Source organism: Balaenoptera physalus, assembly GCF_965194825.1.
Source record: "Balaenoptera physalus genome assembly, chromosome: 5".
Taxonomy (NCBI): Eukaryota; Metazoa; Chordata; class Mammalia; order Artiodactyla; family Balaenopteridae; genus Balaenoptera; species Balaenoptera physalus.
This window is the reverse complement of record NC_138884.1, coordinates 95,830,911-95,840,807: the sequence shown is the minus strand read 5'-3', so window position 1 is coordinate 95,840,807 and position 9,897 is coordinate 95,830,911. Positions and strand designations below refer to the sequence as shown.

General features: G+C 35.4%; 1 long non-coding RNA gene across 1 annotated transcript in view; it reads right to left on the bottom strand.

Moving 5' to 3' along the window:
- The window catches only part of LOC309662143, a 455,958-nt gene that overhangs the window by 66,118 nt on the left and 379,943 nt on the right, over nucleotides 1-9,897 (bottom strand). The window lies entirely within an intron of this gene.

Sequence of the window (9,897 nt, the reverse complement as noted above, 5' to 3'; positions counted from 1 at the left end):
AACACATTACATTGCAATGTACATTTAATAAAATATACATGTTTAGCACAGATCATTCAGATACTTAAAGTTGAGAGTATTGTAACAACATTGCTTAAAACTTCCATATTAGTTCTTGAATTGGAGTGATAAAGGCAATTTTGACTCCTATTTTTAAAAAAATAATTAGAAAATTAAGGAACTTCTAAAAGTCTATATTTTCCACTGAAATTTAACAAAAAATGGCTATTTTCAAACTGAAGATGGTATCCTATATAGCATGGGAGACTGTTTTATAACGTTGCTAGTGTAAAAAATATATGAAAAGCTTAACGTTGAATGATTTGCAAACTCCAGAACACGCTAATTTTTATTAGTCTATATATATTTTATGGCAACATAGATCTAAGTTTCTAACTGTGAAATATATTGAACACAACAAAATACATTTTTGGTTAAATTTAGATTAGAGATATTGATAGTATTAAAATTGTGAAATATCTGGATTACTTTACCAACCTCTCTAGGAGATGTCATGAAAATAAATTATTACATTTGCAACGCACTTGTAAATGAGCAGTTTGTAGCTGAGTGCTGAGCTTTTGCAGGGCATAATATAATGCTTAATACTATGATGGAAAATATTCTACTATTTGCCAGTTTTACCTCATGTGCAAAACAGTTTTCCTTTTTGGGGAACAATATCTAATTTTACACATAAGCAAAATCCATGTTTTATGGTAATATTTGAGCCACACCAGACGTAATACTAAAAGTGGAGTATGTCTTGCAGTGCAATATAAATGTTATGCACACATTATCTGAGCTAATTGTCACAACTGGGATTTAAGCTGAGGAGGAGATTAGTCAACGAGAGGAAACTAAAATGATCCTGTGTGATTTGTTAACTTAGGACAATTATACGGCATTTCTGAGTGTTAGACATTTTAATTGATCTCTTATATTTCCAAACTGCACTTTAAGTCTAGAGGCAATTTTCTATTTTGGGAAAGGTATCAAATGGCAGATTGATACACACTCACCCAAAAGGAAAAATGAAAGAAGAAATGTAAAGAGAGGAGGAGAAGAACACATTTTATCCGGGTATAAATATAGATAGATAGATAGGTAGATAGGTAAATAGATAGATAGATAGGTAGATAGATAATGATAAACAGCATGTTATCAGGTAAGAATAACTGGTCTGGGGATCAAGAAGTCCCATTTTAGGGACCTTCTGCTACTAACCCTGTGACCTTCGCCAACATGGGTAGACATTATATAGAAGTTTAAGGTATACCCATTAAAATATTAATAATCATAATCATAATAATGATGTCAATAGCTACAGCCACTGCCACAATAACAATAAACAAATATTCCTGCCCTATGAAATTTGTAAATAACTAAATGATTGGAGGACGAGAAAATGATAAAATTTTCAAAGTAAACCTAATTTATAAAAAACAAGTAATTAAGTGATTATCAAATAATTTAAAAAGTAATTTGAAAAATGCAAGAAAAGATATCTTAGGATAAGAGAGTTTTAGACTGTTGGGAAAGAGGGTTGGACTACAAAATAGGGTGGTCAAAATATTTCGATAAATAGTAACTCAGTCCCCCATTGTAACTGTTTGAGATGACAATAATATTTGGGTGCTTAAATTCTGTTGGACTTTATTAAAGAGAAAAAAAGCCAACAATCCAAAAATAAAAAAGTCACTATCTTGAGCAACAGGGAATAAATATAATTCCTCTGCCAAGTGTCAGCTCATCCAAAAATCAAACAGCTATAATATCTCTCAGCAACCTCTTCACTCTTAAGCAGCTTGCAATTTAAAAGACTGCACTTCACTTTCTATGCTCAAAATACTTTACATGTATAAGAGAATAATTACAGAGATACTCAATTGATCTAGGTGTTAAGTATTATTATCCCGATTTTATGGAAATGGAATTAGAGTTGACAAGGCTCAAGGGGTCAATCCAACTGGGAAAATAAAAACTATTAATCTAAATCAATAGCATATGGCTGGCTGGCCTAGTGCCCTTGAATGAGTCATTTAGCTTCAATTTCTTTGTCTGAAGACAATGACAGAAGGTGAAAAAAAATTATCAAAGAGTTCAAGTCAAATACAGAATGGATATGAGCTTTTATGATAATATAATATCCTGACCCTGGTGCGATATGGCAAAAAGGAGTAAAAGGAGGTTGCACTGATTGCGAAATGGGACACTAAGTGTTTAAAATAGTAGCACAAAGCAAGCAAGTGATACAGTTTTATAAAGTACTTTGAACTCTGACTTCCAGTCAAGTATTTCAACCAGAACTCTCCAAAGAGCATTCATATATATATATATACTTAAAATTTATTTTTGATTTAAATTCCAGGGCATCTTTAATTTCGTTTTCTTTTACTTAGCAAGTATGCATTTATTTGACTTGGTGTCAGGAAGCTTAAAATACATTTGTATTGGCATATTTATTGAGTTTTAAGTGTCCACGCTATAAATTTCTGAATATGGAATTTCAGATTTTAAATAAAAATTCATATTTGTATTCTGCTTATGCTGTCTTTGACCCATTTTTTTAAAGCTAAGATCTGTATATTCCATCAAATATTCTGTCATCTGCAAACCTCACAATAGGATCATGTGAGTACATTCCAAAATGTGAGTACATGGCAATAGGGTCATTTTACTTCCTTCACTTTTTTTTTTTTTCAAAACTAGTGTTCCAAATACCCAGGCTTGTTTCAAAAACAAAAATAAACAAAAGAAGGAGAAGGAGAAGGAGAAGGAGAAGGAGAAGGAGAGGGAGAGGGAGGGGCAGGAGGATGGGGAGGGGGAGGAGCTATTTTTTTTTAATTTATTTTTTTGGTTTTAAAATGGGAAATGGGGCATCTTAATAGAATTTAATTCAGTTATTGATCTTTCCATGTTTGATTTATTGACTAGAACTGCTTTATTGGAGTCATCAGTAAATGTTATTTTAACTAAGACAAATAAATTAGGTAAAATTACTTTTCTAGGAAATTATTTCCATTTGATGAATTGTGTGGAATATTTGACTGTACTTTGCAATTCTTTTCTAGAAAATTTTGCATTTTCTAAATACTTTGTCATGTATTAGTTATTTTAAAGTAAAATTGTTTGCTTACAAAGCATATTTTAGCCTATCATGAAAGAAGCTACCTCTATTTTACTCATTTGTACTCATTTGGTTTTACATAGGCATAGGTTTGTAATCCTATGGCGTATGATTACATATTGGACTAGGGTCTACCCTAATAACTCTACTTAACTCTATATTTAAAGGAACTATCTGCAAATAGAGTGACATTCTAAAGTACTGGAGTTTAAAACTTTAACATATGAATTTTGGAGGGACACAATTCAGCTCCTAACAGATATATTATTTTGTCTTTAAGTTATTTACCTTTCTAATATTTGTTTTACTTTATACATAGTTGTACCGCTGCATCTCCAACTCCTGTTTGTTGATCGTATTTTTTCTAATTTATTTATTTTTTTTTATATTGGAGTATAGTTAATTTACAATGTTGTGTTACTTTCAGGTGTAAGGCAAAGTGATTCAGTTATACATATACGTATATCCTTTCTTTTTCAGATTCTTTTCCCATGTAAGCTATTACAGAATATTGAATAGAGTTCCCTGTGCTATACAGTAAGTCCTTGTTGATTATCTATTTTCTATATAGTAGTGTATACATGTTGTTAATCCCAAACTCCTAATTTATCCCTCCCCACCACATTTCCCCTTTGGTGACCATAAGTTTTTTTTTAAAGTCTTTGAGTCTGTTTTGTAAATAAGTTCATTTGTATCCTTTTTTTTTTTTTTTAGATTCCACATATAAGTGATATCATATGATATGTGTCTATCTCTGTCTAATTTACTTCACTTAGTAGGATAATCTCTAGGTCCATCAATATTACTGCAAATGGCATTATTTCATTCTTTTTTATGGCTGAGCAATATTCCATTGTATGTACGTACCACATCTTCCTTATCTATTCCTCTGTGGATGGACATTTAGGTCGCTTCCATGTCTTGGCTATTGTAAATAGTGCTGCAATGAACATTGGAGTGCATGCATCATTTCAAATTATGGTTTTCTCTGAGTATATGCTCAGGAGTGGGATTAATAGATTATATGGTAGCTCTATTCTTGGTTTTATAAGGAACCTCCATACTGTTCTCTATAGTAGCTGTACCAATTTACATACCCACCAACAGTGTAGGAGGATTCCATTTTCTCCACATCACCTCCAGCATTTATTCTTTGTAGACTTTCTGATGATGGCCATTCTGACCGGTGTGAGGTGGTGATGTATTTTTAAAAATACCATATATGTGATAATTTCTTTTCATAGTACTCTGTTGTCTGAAGAACAAGACATGCCTTTTTTTGTTGTTGAGGCATGCGTTATTGACCAACTTTCTTACTCGTAAGCCATTAATAGTCAAGTGAAAAGCTTGAAAAATAGAATTTTCCTTTTCATAAGCAATTCAATTTGCACCAAAACCTTGATTTTAATAAAGCACTGTTAGCCCATGCTACATCCATTAAATTTGATATTCTGTATTTCTCTAACTCAGGCAGATTATTTTTTCTGCTTCTCTAGATTTACTGATATTTATATTTCTAGCTTTTTCTAATCAATGTTCAAAGTATGATCATTCTTTTTGAAAGTGTCAAATCTAACCTATTTTAAGGATAATTGCAACACTTGCATTTTTGTTCTCCAGGTCTTTTGGACATTACTTCCAGATACATTTATTCAACTTCTTTCACATTGACTCCTCATAAATTTGTAGTTGAAATTTTTGAATTCTATTTCAGATTGATCATTTTATGTGGGTTTAGTAAGATGGTTGCTCTGCATGAATGTCTATTGAATTAGCAGTTGAATGTATTATGTTTTATGTAATTTCAGAAGACTATTTTCTTAGATAAGTTTAATCATTTCTAATGCAATTACAGATGCTGACAACATGTAGATTCTTGACACATGTTTTATCAATTGACTAATAATGTCTCCTTTTCAAAAACTGTTGAAAATATTGGATTTGATAATCTTCATCTTCCTTTTCTTTGTTACTATTGAAAATAGACATTTGCTAAATATCATATGTAAAACACAACTCTTTCTGTCTTGATTGCATTGAATTATTTTTGAAATCACTCTGTATTTTGGTATTTGAAGTGCTTTTTCTGATTTCTCATCTTTTTCCTGTTGTCAAAATGCATGTGTAGTTTCCTTATCAGATACTCTCATTTAATGCAGCCTCTACTATAGTCTGAGGATAATGTCTCACCTCTCTTAGCTTAACATTTTCACTATAAAACCATTATAACAACAAATTTCAACTAAATCTTTTTATTCTATATGAAAGAGCTGATTAACATCTAAAACTTATACTCTACATTAAATTAAATTGACCTTCATAAATAGATACAGTATTCTTAAACCTTTGAGGTATACATGCTTTCAGAGGAGGTGGTCAAGAGGACATGACAGCCTGTTGACCCAAGGGCTGGACCTGGGCAATCAAAGGCTCCTCACACCCCCCTCCCCTGTCCTTAGTAATTACATTCTGCCCATCGTTCCAACAGTAGCAGCTGCTTTCAAGGACCCAGCCTTGAGGGAGTAATGTGTTGTTGAGACCATCTTAATGGTACATGTGACTGAACCCAGTTAAGATCTGTATATAAACTTTTAGATTCTGGCAGGTGGGTGTGGAACTCTACTCATCTTGTGGTCACCCGAGACAAACCTTGTATGTAAGTTCCCTTGCTTATTAAACCTGTCATCTACCAATCTTGGGTGGTTAGCCTCTTTCTTCAGGGTCTTTCCTTGCCCTTTGTGAATGGGGGCCAGTTTGTGAACCAACAATTGGTAAGCCAGCCAGGAGACTGAAGAAATGGGCCTTGAGAAAGAGACATCCACAGGGGAAATCCTCAGTTGGCCATCTACCTCTATGTGATTGTGAGGACACCCCTGAAAAGCTGGCTGGTCTGATGTGCTTGTTTGAGGAACTGCATCTAAGAAACTGTGGCAAAGAAGGCAGAAGAATGGCTGCTGCATTGGGCAGCCTCTACTGTGGGCAGGCTGGCTGGACACCAATGCCACACCAGAGCTGAAGCTCCAGTTAGAAAGTTGGAAGAAGAGCTGAAGATAGAGAAGGATGTGCTGGTGTCCACTGCTCTGCTGGCTTCAGGGTTGGCAGACAAGCTGTGAGAACAGGATAATAAATTGGAGAACTTAGGGCTTCCCTGGTGGTGCAGTGGTTGAGAATCTGCCTGCCAATGCAGGGGACACGGGTTCAAGCCCTGGTCTGGGAAGATCCCACATGCCGTGGAGCAACTAGGCCCGTGAGCCACAACTACCGAGCCTGCGCGTCTGGAGCCTGTGCTCCGCAACAAGAGAGGCCACGACAGTGAAAGGCCTGCGCACCGCGATGAAGAGTGGCCCCCGCTCGCCGCAACTAGAGAAAGTCCTCGCACAGAAACGAAGACCCAACACAGTCAAAAATAAATAAAATAAATAAATAAATTAAAAAAAAATAATAAAATAAATTGGAGACCTTAGGTGCCATTTTGCAAAGCTCAAGGGGAGCAAGCTGCCATGGATTAAGATCTGAGCTCTTGTGACAAAGACTGATTAGGATGCTAAGAGGTGGAATCCCTGGGAAAATGGGGAGAACAAAGGAGAGGATGTTGGGATGATTGACAATGCAAGGGATGGACAAGCTCCCCATGCAGTTCGTTTTCTGATACAAAGGAACATTTTACATATCAATAGTAATTTACTTAGACTTATGATAACAGAAAAATATAACACAAACCTCCTGGGAGTAAACTTGCATTTTTTTCTCTGTTCCTGGGAGGTGTAAATCTCATCATATCTTTGAAATGTAAACACCCCAGGAGATACTAACCCCCTGACCAGGATTGCTTGAGAATTAACAAAACAAAAAAAAAGAAAAAAGAGGCTTTTTAAAAATACAGATTGCTATGGAAGCTCTCTTGCCCAAAATCTACACCACGACCTCCATAAGATTATTTTTCAAGGGTAAATACAAATTTTAAAAGTCTTCCTCCTAAGTTGGGTGGGCTGAAGCCTGGGCTATATGATTAAGAGGGCTGCTGATTGTGCTTCCCTGTGGACAAGGGTGCTAGCTGGGCTGTTTGGTTGGAGAGGCCTCCAGCTGCATCCACCTCTTGGGTGGGGCCAGGGACTGTGCTCTGTGTTTGGTCAGGGTCAATGTCTTGGGCTCCCCTATCAGGTGAGGCTGTAGGCTATGTGCTATGACTGGACCGGGTCACTGGCTGGGCTCCTTGCCTGAGCAAGACTGAAGCCTGGGATCTGCAGTTGGGTGGTACTGTAGGCTGGGTTCCAAGGCTGTCCAGGGTCACTGTTAAGTGCCCCTTGTTATATGGGGCCTGAGGCTACATGTCACGTTTGGGCAGGACTGTTGGCTTGGTTCCCTGCTTTAGGGTGAGCTCTAATGCTGTGGGGATTCTCTGATTAGACTTCCTGGTTGGGCGACACTGGAAACTATATTCAGCAGTAGATGGGGCTTTGAATTTGCTTCCATCCCTGGGTGATGCCATAGGATGGGCTCCAAAGCCTGTACAGCTCTCTGGTTGGTAAACTAAACCAAGCAGAATTGCCCCCTAGCTTCCCCAGCAGGTCGAGTCACAGGCTTGGTTCTGCAGATTGACAGTCACTGGCTGGGATCTCAGCTGGGGCACAGCTTTCCAGAGGAATGTGCTTTGCCAAGATCTGAGTGCTGGTGGCTATAATCCCTGCACCCCCTTCTCTGTTTCTATCTGATTCTCAGTGGTCAAGCCTAGCAGATTTCCCCAATGATCCTTGTGAGGGGAGACCCAAGTGGCGTACCTGGGAACTGGAGGGTGCTGGCTGTCCACCGTGGGCTCTTTTTCCCACTAAAGAAACCCTAGGCCTAGCTTCGGGGGTGGCAATGCCGTCAGTGTAGTTACTCCTTTACCTTTCTAATGTTGTCCTTCTAGGTCTCTGTGGCCATGAGGTTGCTTCAACCTCATCCTCAGGTTCTGAGATTTTCACAATGGTGTCTTATTTATGTATAGTTGATTGCTGGTCTTCTTTGAGGGGGACTGAAGTCCGGAACATCCTGTGTCACCATCTTGAAGACTTCACTCTTTCCCATTTTTTCCTTTTATTTTCCACAGAGCATTCTAATTCTCTATTCATAGAAATTTTAAGTCTTTAATATCCAGCACAGCTCATTTTTCTGTTTCTTTATTAAATCTCCTCTATTGACTCTATCTACATTAGGCTCTTTCCAGTTGCATGTGGTCCAGGAATGTATTCTTTTTTGTGCAGCATTATATTCTCATTGTCAAATACAGTGGCTAATATATATTGGACGTTCAATGAATATTATTGAATTGAGGATGTCAGTAGATTAAAAGTGAAGTGTTCTATAAAAATAGTTTTATTAAACCTTTCAAGAAATAAAATCTCATGTTTTATCCTATGTTAAAGAAAACATAATGAGGAATAAATTAGCAAATATATTTTTCACTTGAATGAAATAAATTTACTAGTTAAAACTGATGATCTCAGTAATGACTGGTCAGCAAATCTGTAGCAAAAAAAAAATCAGCTCTGAAATTCCTTAAAGCCAAAAAACTTTATGTGTATCATTACAAATATTTTTAGTTATTACATTGTGAAATTCCTTTTGAACATATATCACTATAAAGAAAATATACATCTGGGTTTTTTCTTTTTCCTTGAACACTATCGTTCTCCTGTCTGTTATACATCCATTTTTCTAGAGACACATCCCCATTAGTTAATTCAGGCAATAACAATGCTTAGGTAAAAAAATAATGAAAGGAAAAAGAGAAAAATCATGGAAGAAAAAGAAAAGAAATAGAAAGAAAGAGAAAGAAAAACTTCATGCATCATACACTATTTACTTTTCTTCAAAAGTTTACTGTGTCTTGCTTGCAGTTTCAGATTGTCATTTCTTTACTAATTTAAAACATTCCTTTTATGACTATCTTTCCAGAGAACAAATGCCAAAGATGTAAAATCAACAATAACCTAAGGGTTAAATTCTTTTAAAAAAAACAAAGAGCCTCTAATACTAAGTACTGTCATTTTTGTATGATCTTGTGATATCATTATGAATCTATTGATAAGAAACCCTTAATTTCTAAATTCAAGAGAAATGATTTAAATTACTACCTGACATACTAGATCACACTCATCTGGAAGCACATGGAACAATTTTTGGTAATAATAGTCAATCAAATTTTGTGTTACAAAAGGATCACAAAGTGATTAATGCCTAAATGTCTAGGCAGATTCTCAAAAGCTACGACTTTTTTGAGACATTTTCACGTACAAGTATATAATCAATACTCAAATTATTTTCCTAAGAAAAGGAAAATATGAAGGCCTAGTTTGTCACTTACAGTTCTTAAAAGTCTATATTTCAAATCTGATATTTAATCTAATAGGTGACTATAGTTAAAAGGATTGTCCTTATGGTAGCCAACTATTTTTATGCTCATTTATTTTTTAATCCTAATTAATAACTAAAACTTAAAAGTAATCTCCGCAAACTGTGTCTGTAAAATTTTTATAATAAAGGGGAAGATATTTTTTATATCCTTGTATTCTTAGTAATAATGTTCAAGTTCAGTTTTACTACAGTGATCTTTATGAACTAAATCAGAAGTAGTATCCAAAAATATTTAATGATTATTTTTTGGCTTAGGCATGCTAAAATAATGTATACATGCACCTTCTACCATCTAACACCTCAGATTCTCAACCAAACAACATAGATCATCAGTAAAACATCATTATGCCAAAATCATGAAAATATACAAC